Source organism: Triturus cristatus, chromosome 8 (assembly GCF_964204655.1).
Source record: "Triturus cristatus chromosome 8, aTriCri1.1, whole genome shotgun sequence".
Classification (NCBI taxonomy): domain Eukaryota; kingdom Metazoa; phylum Chordata; class Amphibia; order Caudata; family Salamandridae; genus Triturus; species Triturus cristatus.
The window spans coordinates 745,843,865-745,863,714 of NC_140591.1; the positions used below are offsets into that span (position 1 = coordinate 745,843,865).

The 19,850-nt window shown below is 40.6% G+C and overlaps 1 protein-coding gene and 1 long non-coding RNA gene across 2 annotated transcripts in view; both read right to left on the reverse strand.

The window, feature by feature from the left end:
- Positions 1-19,850, reverse strand: part of LOC146805013 (acetylserotonin O-methyltransferase-like) — a 219,370-nt gene that overhangs the window by 74,537 nt on the left and 124,983 nt on the right. The window lies entirely within an intron of this gene.
- LOC146805014 (uncharacterized) lies at positions 7,551-11,998 on the reverse strand. The gene is made up of 2 exons (XR_014967775.1): positions 11,527-11,998; positions 7,551-8,911 (listed from the first exon to the last, which is right to left on the reverse strand). It is a non-coding gene; the product is annotated as an uncharacterized LOC146805014 (long non-coding RNA).

The window sequence follows — 19,850 nt, forward strand, 5'->3', positions numbered from 1 at the left end:
CAGATGATAATCTATCTGAACATTCGTATGATCCAATTTCTCGATGCGATAACATCTTTAAACTGAAACTGTATAGCTTTTTACTGACAGTCTTCTCGTGAGAAATCTCTTCCCACATTTCTTTCAAATCAGTTTTCTCAGATTTTGTGATGTAAGATGTGACATACCGAGCAAAAGTGGCGCAAGGGGCTTGTGAATCTGCCCCATTGTGTGCTGAAGTTCTGACCTCTCTGGTCACACCAGTATTCCATGATCTGTTGCTGTGCTAGCAGGTAGAAGTCATGTTAGAAGTAGGAATCATTTGGAAAGGGTTGAAATTTGCAAGCAATAGAAATGTGTTTCCATTTAAAACAAAGGTGGAGAACATGGAAAGGGGGCAGGGTAGAGACTTCCTGATCCCCTAGTCTCTGTCAGGGAGTCCCTGAAGGATCACAAAGGGTGAAAAAAATGATTACGCGCACGGTAAAAAGAAAAAGTAAAATAGATTTAAAAAACAAGTTTTTGGTTTAGATTTTAGGTGGCTCTAAAAAAAGCCCTTTTGTTAATGTAGGGACAGAGGAACATAAAAACGAAAAAATGAAAAAAACTATGGTCGGGTGCATGAGTGCTGCTCTATCTTCCTCTCAATTAGATCAATACTGGTTTCACCAAGAGAAATAAGAGCATGACAGTCAGTGCACCGTGTATACACCCTCAGAAAAGCAGGGCGTATATCCAGAGGTACAGAAGTAGGTGAAGGCGCCACCGCAGATGAAGTGCTCGGCTGAGCTGCAAATGATGTGCTCGGCTGAGCTGCTGCGGATGTGCTCGGCTGAGCTGCTGGAGGGTTTTCTCTAGCAGCTCGAGTATAAGCCACAGGATGTACTCCTTCAACGTGCCTTAACATCGTGTGAATACTAAAAGAGTATTTCTTATTAGCATTTCCACGTGATAAGGTCCGCCCACAAAGAGTGCAGGTGACTTTGGGAGCATTCACCTTCTTCTGCCCCTCAGGAAAAGTGAAAAACTGCCATATGAAAGAGTCTTTCTGCTTCCTCTGCCTCTGTGGCACAAGAGTCTCCTGCTCACTCCTAGAAGATGGCTGCTGCTCTGCCATTGTGTCACAAAAACAGATCAGCTCCTTCTCCCAGGGAATCACAAGTAATAATGAGGGGAGTAGGTGTGGTGTTGGAAGAATCTGGAACTGAAACTACTTTGAACCAATGAAAAGTGTTGTTTCTTGATCACATGACTTGCCCTTTGTTCATAAAATCCTTTGCTGACACATTATATAGATGTACTCCAGTTTTTAAAACGTGATTTACTGCATAAGATAGTGCAGACAAGTCACTTTCAAATAAAAGATGGAACAAATAAGGAATACTTTGACGAAATCTTGGATCTTCTGCATATAATCTTGTAGTCCGATACTCAGAAGCAGGAATCTGTACTGGACGTTCATCATATCGTCCACCTTCTCCTGTAGGAAACAGCTGGGGAAAACAACGAGCTTCCAAGCTATCCTCCAATACACTCACAGGGGTTCCTTTTGCTTTTTTCAACTGAAACAGATCAATAGTGTTTCCCATAACTTCTTTAGAATGAAGAGGATGTATGCTGAAATGTTCATAAATTTCTTCTTCTTTTGACTTATCCACTTTTTCAATTTGCACAGTTGGTATTCCTGTGTCTTCTAGTAAAACTTCTTCATCTACATCCATATAAATTGATTCATACCATTTATTATTTCTTTTCAAATATAAATTTGCTCTTTGTACTTTTCGTACATCTACCAGCTCCTGCCAAATTTTCTTATTCTTTGTAGGTACACCATTAACCAGAATAACTAATGGTTCAGTTTCCAAACTATCTACATCTATTGTTTCAATATTTTTTTCAAATCCAATGGCAAATAGACAACTCTTCCTTTTAAACCTCTTTGTAAATCTGAAGGAGGTAATTTACCTGTTTTGGGCTCCATACGCACTATGGTCTGAAACGGATGGACACATTGAATGAGTATAGACTCATACGTATTTAAATCAGAAAGTTCTGCAGGAAAATCAACCAATTCTAAATTATTATGTACAGCTCTAGATGGCATTCTATTTTCTTCTAACTTGTTATCACAGTATTTACAAATACGCTGATCTTCACCCAAATCAAAACAATTTTCCAGAAATATATATGTTGCAAAATCCTTCCACTTATAATTATCTTCATTTTCACTTTTTTTATAGAGATCAACATTCCTTGTTTGAATTTTATGATTGGCTTCTCCGGCAACAAATACAAGTAATATTTGGTCTTTCATTAGAGATGATAGTAAATTTTGGCATTTCATCTTCAAAATTTTTACTAACAGTGAGTTCTACATTCTCTTCCACATTTTCCTCAATAACTGTGTCATTTTCTGCACTTTCTTGTTCTGGACCAAAGTAACAAAACTGAATATCATCAGTAACCTTCACTACATCTGATACAGATCCACGGAACAGAGCATTATTCAATTCATTTAACTTTAGTGCTGGACTTTTAGCAAAATACAATGTTCTCACAAACTTTCTCATTTCAGTATGATGTACTGCCAGCATCCTAAAATGGTGAAAAACACTTTGACAAACTTTCCTAGATAGACAAGCCAGAGAATTTTCTTGCAAACCAGTATTATTTCTAACTCTGCATGGATCTAGTCTTTGAAGCATCTTAATCTTCTGTTTAACACTTTTTTTACTATATTCTCTTAGAAACTCACGTAATTTATCAATAGATTCCTGTCGCACAGTACAAATACTACTACAATTCCAAGTGTACACTGGGGCTTTAGGACGTCTCCCCATAACCTCATCAGCTAACACTTCTTCCTTATTTATTGGAACCATTTTCTCCTTTTCCATTACACAACCATCTTTAACTTCATAAGCTCGACCATTGGTGTCAACTGCATGCAACAAACTATTACTTTGAAGAAAACTCTCTTCATTAAAAAATGGTTCAGTACTTGAACTATGCTTCCATTCTCCTAAGAACACTTTATAAAAGTTATTTTTTTTCACTACACTTTTCCTTTTGCTTTGTGACTTCATTGCTTTGACTAATTTATCTAATCTACGCATCCTGTTCAAAATTAAAATGAATAGTTTTCTTTTTATTTCCAAAGCCTTTGCAACAATTGTTTCAATATATTTCTTTTTCTTATAAAATTTGGTTTTCTTATATTTTTTCACATCCTTTAGCAAATTTAACATCACTCTTCTCTGAAACATTTTTCGACGAATGTTTTTAAAATCTATTTTTCGTCTTAAGTCACTCTTTCTTACTTCTGATTCTACATTAGCTTTTAGTATTTTCTGTCGACTCTGTTGTTGTTTTGTACTTGAAACACTATTTGCAGTGGATATATTTAAAAAAAATGTTCTTTGTTTGAAGATATTTTTTAAAAAATCCTTAGTCTGCTTACCAGAAGACTTTTTCTTTTTTCCAACATGAGGTTCTTCAACTAATTTTTTTTGTCCAGTTGTCTTCAAATATAGATGTTGTTGCTGTTCTTTTCTCTTTCTTGACTTTATAGGCATCTTTAATTTATTTCACTGTTGTTCAGCAATAACTGAAAGAAACTTAAAAAAAATATCTTTCTGTAATTTTAATACATTACGATTTTTTTTTTGAGCTTTTCAAATCCTATCATATGAGCTGTCCCTTTCCTACAACTGCAAGTCTTACAGAACAATACCAACACATATTAAATCTCTAACATCAATTCCTGTGTGCACACAGACTCATGGTGTGATTCTAGGCAGATAACGATATATGATTGGCAATTTCAAAGCACATTTACTACTGTGGTAGTGTAAGTGATAATTACTGTGACAGCCTGACACATTTTCCTTATAGTTTAGAGAGGCAGAAAAGAGCACATGTGCTAACAGCTACTTGAGACCATGAGCATGTGGAACCTGGGTGAGTGATTAGACTAGAGCAAAGGAAATGAGCCTTGGTGATGTTGAATGTGTTAGCGTTACACACTGCTATCTGAAATACCACACAGTGCTGAATAGTAAGCATGGGAGTGCAGGAGAAGCAGCTGCCTGTGTGCTAAGAGTGTGTTTCTGGAGACTGTGTATTGTCAGGTGCAAGAGAGATCTGCATGGACGCTTGCACAACTGCATGAAGACTGCAGAGATGTATGTAAGAGCACATGTGGTAAGGGTTAATTGGAGTTTTGAACATGTAAGAACTACCTCACCCATTGCAGGAGTGGAAGGAAAATCTAACCTGTTGTTTTCAAATGTGTTAGCATTTGCCTCACATTTGTGAGATAGTGATTTGTGCTGAATGATAACCATCACAGTTCAAGAAAACAAGCTGCCCCTTTCCTACGAGTGCAAGTCTTACAGAACAAGAGCAACACGAATTAAATCTCTGACAACAATTCCTGTGTGCAGACAGACTCATGGTGTGATTCTAGGCAGAAAACGATATTTGATTGGCAATTTCAAAGCACATTTACTACTGTGGTAGAGCAGGGATAATTACTGTAACAGCCTGACACATTTTCCTTATAGTTTAGAGAGGCAGAAAAGAGCACATGTGCTAACTGCTACTTGAGACCATGAGCATGTGGAACCTGGGTGAGTGATTAGACTAGAGCAAAGGAAATGAGCCTTGGTGACGTTGAATGTGTTAGCGTTACACACTGCTATCTGAAATACCACACAGTGCTGAATAGTAAGCATGGGAGTGCAGGAGAAGCAGCTGCCTGTGTGCTAAGAGTGTGTTTCTGGAGACTGTGTATTATCAGGTGCAAGAGAGATCTGCATGGACGCTTGCACAACTGCATGAAGACTGCAGAGATGTATGTAAGAGCACATGTGGTAAGGGTTAATTGGAGTTTTGAACATGTAGGAACTACCTCCCCCATTGCAGGAGTGGAAGGAAAATCTACCCTGTTGTTTTCAAATGTGTTAGCATTTGCCTCTCATTTGTGAGATAGTGATTTGTGCTGTATGCTAACCATCACAGTTCAAGAAAACAAGCTGCCCCTTTCCTGTGAGTGCAAGTCTTACAGAACAAGAGCAACACAAGTTAAATCTCTGACAACAATTCCTGTGTGCAGACAGACTCATGGTTTGATTCTAGGCAGAAAACAATATTTGATTGGCAATTTCAAAGCACATTTACTACTGTGGTACAGCAAGTGATAATTACTATAACAGCCTGACACATTTTCCTTATAGTTTAGAGAGGCAGAAAAGAGCACATGTCCTAACAGCTACTTGAGGCCATGAGCTTGTGGAACCTGGGTGAGTGATTAAACTAGAGCAAAGGAAATGAGCCTTGGTGACGTTAAATGTGTTAGTGTTACACACTGCTATCTGAAATACCACACAGTGCTGAATATTAAGCATGGGAGTGCTGGAGAAGCAGCTGCCTGTGTGCTAAGAGTGTGTTTCTGGAGACTGTGTATTGTCAGGTGCAAGAGAGATCTGCATGGACGCTTGCACAACTGCATGAAGACTGCAGAGATGTATGTAAGAGCACATGTGGTAAGGGTTAATTGGAGTTTTGAACATGTAGGAACTACCTCACCCATTGCAGGAGTGGAAGGAAAATCTACCCTGTTGTTTTCAAATGTGTTAGCATTTGCCTCTCATTTGTGAGATAGTGATTTGTGCTGAATGATAACCATCACAGTTCAAGAAAACAAACTGCCCCTTTCCTGCGAGTGCAAGTCTTACAGAACAAGAGCAACACAAATTAAATCTCTGACAACAATTCCTGTGTGCACACAGACTCATGGTGTGATTCTAGGCACAAACCAGTATTCCTGGGTGATACCAGTACACCTTAACTTATGGTGAAGACATACTCCATAATATCTTACAAGTTCAAGGCAGTTAAATATCTTCCAAAACATAAAATGTAAAACACAACTTTAAAAGAAGAAACAAATTTCTATTATTTATATCAAAATGCACCACATACATCCCCTCTCAAATTCATAACTCACCTTTAAAAGTAGTTAGTTGAGAAACAAATGTGCCACTCACACAGCAGATTATCAGAGCCAGAATCTCTGATCTGTACTCCTCTCACCAGAACCAGTAAATGGCAAACTTTCCCTCTCTCTTTCCACACATATACATGTTAACTTCAAATCACATTGCTTCCCAAAAAGTTTTAAATGGAAACACACATTTCTATTGGTTGCAAATTTCAACCCTTTACAAATGATTCCTACCCCCAACATGACTCCTCCCTGCTAGCATAGCAACAGATCATGGAACACTGGTGTGAGCAGAGAGGTCAGAAGTTCAGCACACAATGTTTCTAATCCAAAGAGAAATAGTGCTTGACTTTTCAAACCTAACAGCATATCCAAAGTAATGTTCTGTGGGAACACATTTTTCTGAACCAATACAAAACATGCTTTTAAAAATGTAAACATACAGCCTAGTTTTTAGTGTTGAATGGTCTGAAACAGCCAATGAGTTTTTTTTATAAAAAAAAAGTATGTAAGCCTCCATTTTACAACGATCTTTCTTTTCATATTGCCATTCTACTGAAAGACACCTTCTGAGTGCATCCAGGTCTCCTCCTCACTCCCTGAATTAGACTGCTGTTCTGCCATTTTCAAGTAAAATTGATAGCTGTGCAGCTCCTTGTCCCAGGAAATAAGAAGAAATAGTGAGAGGACTGGGTGTGGCGATTTTTTGAAAAAAAATAAAATGTTTTTTTCACCCTTCGGGATCCTTCAGGGACCCCCTGACAAAGGCTAGGGGGTCAGGAACTCTCTACCCTGCCCCCTTTTCACGTTCTCCACCTTTCTTTTTCACTGTCACACACAAAATGGCGTCCCACACTTCCTGATTTCGACCGATTCGAATGTTGACTGACATCTAACCACCAATCAGAATTACACTCGCGGACATTTAGTGCGCGCACCGTGCGCGCACGGTGCGCGCATATAGATATTTATGTACTTTTAACTGCAATTTTCTCAGGAACTACGGAACAGATCGACACCATATATGCAAAAGGCACATGCCTGACCTGAGGACTACCTCTTTGCCAAATTTCAAGTAATTCTGTTCAGCCGTTCGGGCTGTACCTTCGACTAAAGGTCCTATGGGAAAATGCATGGCGAAAACGCGTTTTGGGACCCCCCTTTTTTCTCAGCCCCCGCTTGATGAATCACCCCGAGACTTTCAGGATAGGAGCTGAGCGGTGCGCCCCATTAGTTTTGAAAATTTCACAAAGATAAGTCAACCGGCGCCAAAGTTCTTCAAAATAGAATTTTCAGATTTCCTGTGGGAACTCGGTCCTAACTATAACTATCTACTGGCGACCGCCAGTAGATAACATATATATATATATATATATATATATATATATATATATATATATATATATATATATATATATTTATTATCAAAAAGGCCGCTCCTTCCAACTGCTGGGGCCCCGTGGGAGGTGGCGCATACGGCGGCGTAGCACGCCGGTAATTAATCCTTAAGCAAAGTTTTCCAATAACATGCGTTCTCAGTAACACAAAATCCACCAGGTTTGCAAAGTCCAAGGGTGTTTATTCACTTACAACATGTTTTGGCTTGCAACGGAAGCCTTGATCACGTAAATGAATGTGTTAGAGAACAAAGTTAATAAAGCATCAGGCAAATGCTAAACACAAACAAGGGACTAGCATGAAATCATTATTCGTCAGAATGGCTGGCAGACATATTGTTATATATGCAAAATATACAATGCAAATAGTTCGTATGTGCATGTAAATCATATTGATTGCCACACTGATGTCACAAAGAAACATAAGACATAGTGTTTATGCAAGTCTTGTACACAAAATTGATGTGTTAAAAACAAAGCTACACTATTAACGCTGTAGGCAAATGCTAGGCATAGACGAAGGACTGAGGTCGAGTGCCTTACGTCAAACTATGTGGCAGACATATTGTAATGTGCGGTAAACGTATAAAAGCAAAATAGCTCATGTATGCATATATGGCGGACATATTGTAATGTGCGATAAACGCATAAAAGCAAAATAGCTCATGTATACATGCAGATTTTAAGTAATGAATCCCAGAATAGACCTGATGTCATGCTCACATCAAAAGTTCAATTCATTCTGTAATATTCCCTCATTGGAAATAGTGTCAACACAATAATATGGAAATAAACTAATATGCTCTTATAAAAACATGACGTCTGTGCTAGTGCCAAATGTCAAAATAATGACTCATGTCCCACCACACAAACGACCCATGCCAAAATAAATTGACTTACAGCCTAAATAGGCAGCGGCTATACACGTGTCAATTGGCACGTACAAAAATCCAATAATATTAATAATTAAATTATTGCATACTCTTGGAATAATGTTAAACCAAGAACAAACTGCGAGGACAAGGACATAAAGAGTTCAAGGTATTACATAAAGTACGTACAAGTGCATATATTCCCAATCACATGGAACTAATCCGATATCAACCATAATTGTTCGAAAGTTCACCAAGTCCATGCTAGACAAGATTACTGTAAAGAATTACTAAACAGAATTACTAGAAATAATTGCTAGAATTGCTAGAAAAATTATTATGCAATTGTTGTTATTCTATACAAATAATGTAAATTTGTGTATATATGAGAAAATATGCACAATCTGACTGCCAAATAGGGCCAAGTCACATGTGAGTGAACTGCTAAATTATTGTGCACATGACCAAACTCTTGGGGCATAGGTGTAAAAGTCATAATGGCAATTCACATAATAGAATGTTTGTAGAGAGTTGATGACGTCAGATAGTACTTGCCAGAGATGCCAATCAATGAAGAAGTGCTCAGTGATAGAATGGTGAAAAGGGTAGGTTGCCCATGAAAAGTGAGTGTTGTGGTTGGGCCCCTTCCTTTCCTCCTGTTAGAAAAAACATAGTAAAACAACATCAGTTGCTGTAGAATTAAAAAAAATACAACAGAATAAACTTCTTCTTGTGCTCTAAACTAAAAGGGAGAGGAGAGAGAAAAGAAGATATGGAGGAGACATGATCAATAAAAACACATTAGTATCAAGCAAAGGAAACCCACAAAAAAATGGCAAATGTCACTATTACTCCCTAAGATGTACTGCTAGTTCCTCATCTTGATTAAGACCCCCTGGGTCTTTGGACTGAAAATCGACAATGTACTTAGGCTCTCTCTGCCTAAGTTTTACCACCCTGTTTACCCCTCTGGGGTTCCTGATGTTTTGCTCTAAAATAATAAAAGTAGTGATGTATTGGAGAAATGTTAGTCCCTGAAGTGTCGGGCCACCGGGTATTTTACATCATTATGCGTGATGGCTCGACAATGCTCAAGAACACGTTTCTTGGCTAATAGGGTGGTGCTCCCTATGTACCAAAGTTTGCACGGGCATTCAATCACATAGATCACGTAGGTGGAGCTGCATGTGAGGAATTGTTTGATGTTTTTCTTAATGCCATTACAGTTGACCATATTGGCAAAAGTGCTGTTGTTGCATGCCTTGCAATGGCCGCAAGGAAAAAATCCTTTGAGCCCATGCTCATGACGGATAGATAGTAACATCATTTTGTACCAGCATGTCCCTGATACTTCTGCTTTTCCGATAGGTCGCTCGGTCTGTTTGAAATACATTCCCCAATTATGTTGTCACACTTGAGGATGTCCCAATTTTTGGATAATATCCTTAAGATGTTTTTAGATTCTGCATTATTCGTCATAATCAGGCAAGTGTTACAATCAGTATCATCTTCATCTTCAAAGTCAGAGATCTGGGGACATCATCGGCTCTGTCTTTGGCTTTACGGAGCATCCAATTTGGATAGCCCCTGATTTTAAATTGTGCTAACATTTCTTTACATTCTTGCTGGTATGCCGATTGCAATTTCTTTTGGCCCTCAGCAGTTCCCCATACGAAATACTCCATTTAAGGGTATCCGGATAGCTGCTGATGGCATGCAGGATGCTGTTGCCTGCAGTGGTTTCCTGAAAAGCGTAGTATGTAGTTGATTATCCTTGATGTCAAGTCTGACAACTAGATATTCAGCAAAGGTCTTGCTAATATGGCTTGTCAGCACAATATTGTTTTGGTTAGTATTCAGTTCAGCAATAAACTGAATCGTCTCCAATTTGCTTCCATTCCAGATGACGAATAAATCGTCAATGTAACACCACCATGTAGTGATATGTGTGAGATGCCCTGCATAGGCAGGGCTGGCAAAGATCTCTTGCTCCCAGCGTCCCAGGAAGAGGTTCGCAAAGCTGGGAGCAAAGCACGAACCCATCGCGGTACCAACCAACTGTCTATACAGGACACAATCAAATAAAAAGATGCTGTTTGCAAGACAGAATTCCATCATGCTCAGCAGCATCCTGTTGTGTTCCCTAAAACGTAATGGCCGAAATTTAAGGCAATGATCACAAGCTTCCAGGCCTTGACGATGGTCAATGATTGTGTATAAAGACTGGACATCCAGTGTTATGAGGAGACAATTCTCATCCCACTGTACCTCCTGAATTTTGGTAAGAAAATCCTTAGTGTCTTTAATATGACTGGGCAAACTACTAACACATTCACGGAGGTAATGGTCTACATATTTAGAAACATGTTCGGACACACTACCCCTAGAGGACACTATGGGCCGTCCAGGTGGATTGTTCTGATCTTTATGTAATTTGGGCAACAGGTAGAGGACAGGTAAGACAGGATGGTCATTTTTGAGGTACCTAAATTCCTCCCACTCTAAAATCCCCTTGTCCTTCCATGTGGTTAATTTCTCCCACATATCAGTAATGCTATCATTATAGGTGTCTGTAGTGATGGGCGTATAAAACTTCCGGTCATTAAGTTGCCTGTGTGCTTCTGCAACATATTTTTCCCTATACATGACAACAACATTGCCACCCTTGTCCGCTGGACGGATGGCAATGCTGTTGTCCTCCATCAGAGATTTAAGTGCCTGTCTCTGAAGGGACGAGAGATTGTTGTCAGTAGACCTGTAGTTCTTCTTCTTAAGCCTATATTTTCCAAACTCTTTACTGACACTGTCATGAAATGTGGCAATAGAGTCATGGGGGAGTGTGGGAAGAAAAATAGACTTTGGTTTAAAACCCGAGGCTGCACTGCTGTCAATACAAGATCTACATTGTGCAGCATCTGAGTACTGTTGGTAGAACCAATTTCTCCCACTTCTGCCTGGTAGTTGTCGATGGTATAAGAATTACCTGCACCCTCCTGTTCTAGTTGTAACATATTAATGAGGGTTTCTACATCACCAATGATAATATTATCCAAATTGTTAGATGTGAGTGATTTAATTTTCTTGGGTCCCCCAACCTTTTAAGTTCATGCCACTTTTTTAACTTCAATTTACGACTAAATTTAAATAAATCTATTCTAGACGCTGTATAGTCAAATGGCATTGAAGGACAAAAGGAGAGCCCCAAACATAATGTCATTTTTTCAGTCTCACTCATATCTCTCCTGGATAAATTAATGACAGTCTTATTTACCATATCAGAGTCCATTAATATCCTCTTCTGGGGCGCATCCTTCTGTTTCCCACACCGCCCCTTGCTCTGCCTCTTCTGCCATCTCTGTTGTAATCTTTTTCTTCAGTTTCTTCGTTTCCCCGTCCTCTGCCGCGTCCTCGGCCTCTCTGTCCCCGTGTCCCAGGTGCCGGAGTTTCTTTCATCATCCGTTGGCTCCGGCGCAGATGACTATATTCCTCTAAAAATTCCACTGGACGTGATGTATTTTCCCCAATGGCTGCCCCTTCTGTGGAGATGTCCAAGCCAGAGGTGCTCCACATATTCACATACTATTATGGGTAAAAGATACCCCAAAGTTTGGAACAGACACTTATGAGTCTGTGTTGTCTTTTATAGAGCAAAATGTAACTTGCATCATCCCAAATGAGAGTGTTGACAAAATGTTATAACAACAAGTTCCAGGATTTCAAAATCAGAGGTGTGGAAGATTTTGCTGTAGAAAATATAGATCAAAAGGAACATTTTTACAGAAGATGTTGTTTTGTATTTCTATGGCATGTGATCTCAGAAGGAAGAGTTAACAGCTTTTTGTTTGAAGTCGGAACCACTCTCACACGAAAATCATCAAAGAACACATTCAACCTGAGAAGAACAAAAGCTTCAAAATACAATAATGACTACAGTCCTGTCATTTTAAAGATGTGAAATACAAACATGGTTCTACAGTTCAATTGCTGTTGCTTGGTACATCACTTCTTATATAACAAAGTCAGAGATGAAGGAGATCTGGGAGGAGATTTCAGGAGAAAAGAATCTTACTATGAAATTGTATATTATTTCTCACAAAGATAGTTAGAGTAGTTGTATGTGTGAGTTTAGGGCTTGCTAAAACACGTATCAAAGTACTGAAGTATTTTCCTGAAATCCAAATTCTTGCGGAATTTAAGCCATACAATACAGATATTCTGAAGACTAATATGCTGGTTATGTACTACCCAAGAACGTGTACTCATCTAGAAAAAATGTGTCTGAATATAATACTGCAATATTATACATACATAAATAATGTCAGTGAAAACAAATAAGATGAAACGTTGCTGTTGATGGATGTGAAGGGTGTTTGATCAGACATAACAAAGGAAATGTAATCAACCATTAAAAACTAAGTTGCCAAACTCCAGACAAAATAGTGTTTTTCTTTTTAGCCCTGTTGCATTTGGTTAAGCCTTGGTAAACTGAAACTGGGCTATTTGGAGAATTTGACAGTTATGAAGACTCATTAAATGCTGTGAAAGTTTCTATTGAGTGCTTTGTGTTTTCAGTGTATCTTCAAATGTTGAGAGATGAGATTGAGCAAGAAGTAACAATTGCTGCTGAGATGGCAAGAGATAGTTCTCAGAGCTGTAAAAGTTCAGTGCCTGAAATTTACAACCAATCATTCAAAATGAATCTGCAATATTTAATTTTATTATCTGTCACCTATAGATATATTCTGGCAGTGAAGGACAGTAAATAACAACAATGAGCCCCACCCCATTGGCGAAAACTCCCATGGTGTGGGGGTCAGTACTTTTTTTCTCATGTTAGGGATGTCTTTGGGCCAGTGATCATCTATTCATTTGGTGGGTGAGGTAAATGGAGGGTAGTGGACATTAGGCCCTTGGCCATATTTGTCGCCTTGACTCTGTCCACCAAATCTTAAATCAGGTCCATAGTGTGTTAGAGGTGGTTCCTTCGGTTTCATATTTCCAACATCTGATATTGTTTTTTAGTGGGAAACCCCATTGCTCTTCTTAATGTATGAGTATTCATTGGCTGTCAATTTAAAGTCACATTTACTATTCCGACTCTCCTTGAAGTGTTCTAATGAGCTTATTTGTAAGTATACCTAAGCAAACGCTACTAAGGTGCTCAATAATTTGTGCCTAACTTTCTTTCAACTGACCTAAGTAAACAAGGTCAAGTGACCATATCGACAACAGACTCAATACTATAATAATTACTTGAGTTATGTTTTAATGGATTCTTCATTCCTAAATATACTTCAATAGTATGTGAAGTAAAACTGCATGCTGTACAAGTTCCACATTGATGATGCCCCATTACCCTTGCTAATGACCATAAGATTAGCTGGGCACTAATTTTTTTAAATGGAAAACACCCCCCCCCCCATTCCCCCTTAACTTAGAGCAAGGTATGGTGCAGATTTATGCAAAGGGTCTAAAGTTAAAAGGAAAATAAAAAGTCTCAAAATAAACGTATAACCATTTTCTTCATATGTTAATTGTGTTCAGATACAAGTTGACAAGATCATTGCCAGCAATTCTCAACTGATGGAATGTGGGAGTAGACAATTGAAAGTATGGTATATTTTTGAATTAGAGTTTTTTCAGGCTATGTTTTCGAAGTTTACTTTGATAAACACTTGCATTGTTCCCTAAATCAAGCAATCAGATGCTCCCTTAAATCTAATAAGATGCAGACGATGAATCAATCAATAATTTATTTATTTTATATAGCTTGGCAACTCACCTGTGAGGGTCTCGGGGCAATGGAGCTATCAGTTTCTGCTTGGAGGTTTGGTCATGCAAACATCCAGGTCTTTATATCTCTTCTGAATTGCTGGTGCGATGTGGCAGCAAACATCCAGGTCTTTATATCTCTTCTGAATTGCTGGTGCGATGTGGCAGTCCTGTGGTGCAGGGGAGGTGGTTCCAAACCTTGGCTGCCAGGTGCAATAGGGAGCGTTCTCCACTGTTGGCTCAGTGGATCCGTGGGGTGTCTGCAAGGGAGAGGGAGGCTGATCAAAGATGTCTTGTAGGTTAGTGGAAGTCGTGGCAATCGTTGATGTATGCTGGTTCTTCTTGAGATAAGTTGTGATGTGGGTCCTTCTGGAGAGGTCAAGTATAAGTCTTGCCACTGAGTTCTGTATTGTCTGGAGTCTTTTCAAGAGGCATGCAGTGATTGCTATGTAGAGTGTGCCTCCATAGTCTAGTCTGCTGGTGGCGAGGGCTTGCATGATGGTCCGTCTGGTGTTAGTTGGGAGCCACCTGAAGATCTTGCAGAACATCTGGAGGGTGTAGAAGCAGGCAGATGAGACTGCATTGACTTGTTTCTTCATGGTAGCTTGCTACTCAGGATGATGCTGAGGTTACGGGCGTGGTCTGTTGGGGTGGGGGTCCCAGCTCCTCATTCTTCTGATTGCAATACAGAACTAGTAATCTAAGCTATTAAATGCCCGTGCAGACGCACTTACATGTGACACACTTCTCGTAAAATTAAAATAAGAGTAACCGAACATAAAAGTATGATCAGAACAAAAACAATGAACCTCATGTCTAGCAGCTTATTGGTTAGATGCCCAACACTCCATCCCACAGCTATGTTTCACCATTTTAGAAAAAATAATCCCATTGGTTGGGAAGGACACACACACACAGCTAGCACGCGGGGAAGCCTTTTGGATTAAGTACTTAGACACTTTGATTCCCAAAGGTCTTAACGATAAATGTGAAATGATATGCTTTTTATAGGATCCTGGATCGATATGAGTATGTTATATATATGTTACACTGCACATGTGACTTTTATGAATTTTTACACGCAAATATTGTTGCAACTCATGTGAGTCACTTACGGGGTTGAGCACTTGGGACAGTTAGAATGAGAATAGAACAGTGATGAGTAAGCCGTAAGATGGTGTACGTACATTGTGTATACTGTTTCTTGGGACCGTTGAGAAGATAACAGTGCTGTTTTATGCATTTATTTAGATCAGGTAACCACAGAATTATTATCGAAGGGCCGCAGAGATATTGGTAGGTTGTGTGGTTTAGACAGCAGCTGGTGACACAGACGTATCGCACTGTTTATTGACAGTGGTTTTTTGTAAATGCAGATGCGAGCCTAGTGCTTACTTCACCTTCCAACAGAGATGAATTTCTGCTGGGTTTTGATATTGTGGGTGCTCAAGTAAGTGATACATTACAAGGCAGCAAGTGTGGTGACGTGAGCATTTATATAGGAGTACATAGCGGTTGTAGTTAAACCACGAATACACGCAGTGAGCCTGTTTTGATTCACTTTTTGCATCATGCTTTCGATCACGGCGGTATCATGGGACATCAGAGCACAGATAGCTTTCTCTCAGTTTCAATATGTTTCCCCTACACGTTCTCACTCCGACTTTGTCACTCATTTTTTAAATACACGAGTTGGTTCTGCATCTCATAGTATTCCTTGGGTTGACACGAACGTTTGCATGCAAAAATAATGTCTTTCTTCTTTTTTTGTAACTCAGAGTTTCCTTTTGCAACGTTGAGACTCTGTAATATAAATTCTGTAAATATATTTCTATGTTCCGGCCGGTGGCTCTTCATTACTTTATTCCATTAACAAAACTCATTCCCCTGAAGAAGGGTTCAAGGAACCTGAAATGCATTGGAGTTGCTAAAGGACACAGACATGTGGATACCGTTTAATGTGTACATAGAATTGATCTGTGACTGGGGGTGAGTGTCTGAAAAGTTTCAGCACTCTGTCCATCATCTCCTTGTGTTTGCTTTGCTCGCCCTAAGTTGGCAGGGTATGCCCAGACGTGGGTCCCTTGCTCACTTTGCCACTGGATTCAAGCTAGCCTGGCTGATGAGGGCTGTTAGCCCGAAACTGGTCCCAGGATGCTTGCTTCTGGTCCAGGGAAGACATGGCTTGGCAGTTCAGGCTGGACTGTTCCCATGAGGCATGGGGTCAAGACTGATTTGCATATAGCTGTGTCTGAACTGGGGTGGCGAAGTGAGCTAAAGAACGATGATGGATTCAACCCAGATCTGTGACTGGGGTGAGTGTCTGAAAAGTTTCAGCACTCTGTCCATCATCTCCTTGTGTTTTCATCATATTCAGATGATCACGGGATGCTGAGACTCTTGCTAGGCAGAATTACTACTGCACTTTGGTCGACACTGTGATACCTGTCACAGCAGAAGTCAAATGCATGTTTTAGGTGACACCTTGCGGCTCAACCATGAGAAGATAGGACCAGGCAACAATGATGCAAGAAAAAGAACGCTGAGGCAACATGCAGCTGTTATAATAGGTCTGGATCATACTATAATACCCCTTTTGATGTAAAGCAGCCATTTTGAGGTGTTATTGTCAGTGCACATTCTGCTAGACCTTCACTCCACTCTTTCAGATCAAGCAGAGATTTCTTTGAAGTTGTCTTTCCTCTTACTAACTCAGTCTGTGGTGAATAATGAGACTTCAAAGCAGGAAAACATGCATATCTTACATGGTGTTTGCATTTCAAAGAATTATACAGTGGAGTTACTTTGGTACCTCCTGGCCAACAGGACACAAAAACCTTTTTTTTACATCTTTCACAAATTAATATAGACTTGGTTAACCTGCACAAGATTTGGTGATTGAACTAATATTGCGACGTCGAACTTCAGGATGTTCAGTTCCTGCTTATAGTTTTAAGACCTTGTGGTTTTATTTTGCATCCCAAAATCATTTACTTACATACATGTGTTTTAATAGATTACACTTTTACGGAATAAACATACAGACCCTTTCATACAAAAAAATTAGAAGAACAATACGGAAGAGGAAACTCTGAACTACAGAAAACAATTTAAGTAGCAATGAAATTTTAAATATTTGAAGCTTAAAAAAGTATTGTTATTCTATTGTCTAGATTTACTGAGACGGAAGGAGAATAGTTCTGACCAGCTCCCTTATAAGTAGTCAAGCAAGGGCTGCTTCCTGTAAAGATCCCTTCTAGGAAGAGGCGTTTAGCTTTCTAAAGGAATGGACGATCTGCAGCTTCGTCTAAAGCAGGAAGGAGAATGACTGTTCTAGTGGGAATGCACAAGGAAATTATGGTGTGGTTAAATATGAAAAAAAGTAAATAAAGGTTAACTGGCCAATGTCTTTATAGTGGTTATTGCTACAAGTACACATCATAAGAGAATCAAATTGGACAGCTTCTCCGACCATTGAAAAACGGTGTAAAAGTTTAGAATGATGCCTGCTTTTCTCAGGACAGGCAGATTTTATGGCATTAAATAGTCAAATAGTGAGAATGAGCAGTGCAAAAAAGTACAATGTGTGATAAATAATTTAGTGCCTACTTTTAAGTTCAATGAGGTTAATAATTCAGATGGAGTTTCTGAATGCATGTTAAAAATCAGTGGGTACAAGTGAAAGATATGGCAGATTCTGGATTGCCAGGGGCTATTATTTAAGACAAGATGGGGGATGTTCTCAAGAACGTGTGATAACTACCGCAAAAGTAGCTTACACAACTCTTCACATCGCAGTCTATCGTGGGAAAATAACACCGTGTCAACGTGGTATTCTCAACACAGCGGCACCATGCGATAGACCCACCACAATGCATCAAATGAACGTGCTAAAATCAATGCGACACCGCAAAAATGCGAAACAGGAACGCGGAAAAAGCGTCGATGACGCAAATAGCGATACAAATATCAGCAAAAACCAGCCACAGGCCTGCGATCCCCACGCGACATGCGGGAAAAAGCACTACAAGAGTAGAAAAAAACACATACCAAAGCCAAACAACAGCGAAGCACATTAGAGTCAGCCGGAACAAGTGGAGAGGACAACCAAAACCCCACAAGCTCCCCGGAGGACCAGTCTGGGACCTCGGGGTCAGGGAAGGGCTAGAACAAGAAGAGTAGGAAGAAGCCTACAGGAAAACAGGATCCTGATAACGGAGGTGATAGAACACCATCAACTACTGTTCAGTCACCTCCACTTTGTCACTGGAAACCAAAAATGGAATATGGCAGACCATCGTGGACAAGATGAATGCAGTCGGAGTGCTGAAGAGGACAATGGAAGAGGTCAAGAGGTGCTGAAATGATGTCAAGCGCAAAACCACGCAGAAACTTGCAAACAACCGGAAGGCAGCAATGCAGACTGGAGGTGGGAGTCCTGCGCCACAGGAGGATCTGGTCAAGATGGAGGAAATGGTGTCTACAGTCATCAGTGGGGAGACAGTGGCAGGAGTCGGGGGCCCGGACACTGCTCAACATGACTGGACACAACCACAACAGGGTGAGTAACGACCAGGGACTAGGGGGACGGGGGGAGATGGGCACAATGGCACACATGCACAAGTAAGCATAGCACATCTGCTGACAAACCATGCCTCAGACCCCCAACTCCCACCAAGAGACCAATGCACCCAAGTATGCAACATCCCAGCACTGTATAAGCACAGCAGTCAGAGGCACACCACATGTAAGGGATAAGGGGCAGCCAAATCAGAGCTGCAGGGGCGACTCTCCCAAAATGCGGCACACACACATCACATGCAGAGCACATCAACATTGACAGCGATGTGGCACAATCCGCAACACATCCACAACAGAACAGAGGACACAACTGGTGCCGCTTGTGTGCAGAAACTGGTAAATCACATATGGCATCACAGGGAAATATGAGTTGACAATGTACAAGTACAAACACACATCTGTGATGTTGTCGAAATGTCCACTGTCCCGCATCATATAGGCAGCTCCCCACAAGCATTCACAATGTACACTGTCATTCAGTCCGAATGCAAACAAGTACAATGCATAGACATACATGTGAATACAATGTTAAACTGCATCACATTGCAGCGGGAAATTCCACACCTCCTGCAGAGCAGTCCCAACCTCTCTTCTCTGATGACAAAGAGGACCACCACACCTTCGACTCCGACACCCTCCAACAGCTCGTGGACAGCCTCCGCAGCCCACTTCCAATAGCAGGGCATCCCAGCTGCTACGAGGAGAACCCACCCCTGCACAGAACACACATCAGGCAGCACCCACCACCACGGCTGCCTCCGAGGACCCCCACAACGAACACATGGCCTTCCAACGCCATGTGTTGGAGTGCCAGGAGAAGCTGGCTGAACAGGTGCAGGTGGGGTTCAACCGCATGGCAGACAAACTGGATGCCATACGTGGGTGTCTAAGTCCCATCAGGGACCACTCACAGTCCCTAACAGATACCGACAGTCCACTCCATGCCCTCCAATGAACCATGGCTGACAAGAAAGACTGACTATTCAGAGTGGCTCCAGCGAGCTCGCCTGGGAGGTGGGACTCATCTGGAGGCTCATGGAGGACACGGAGCGGATGCATGCGGAAAGAGCGGCTGATACGGCTGCCCACCAGCGAGAGGTAGCTGGGTCCCTCAATGGCATAAATACCCTCCTCATGGCATTGCTGCCATAAGGCCAGGCACTGATACATGCTGCTGCTACCACTCCATCCACATCTCCGGACCCTGATGTGTCAGTGCCACACAGTGCGGCAGACATGCCA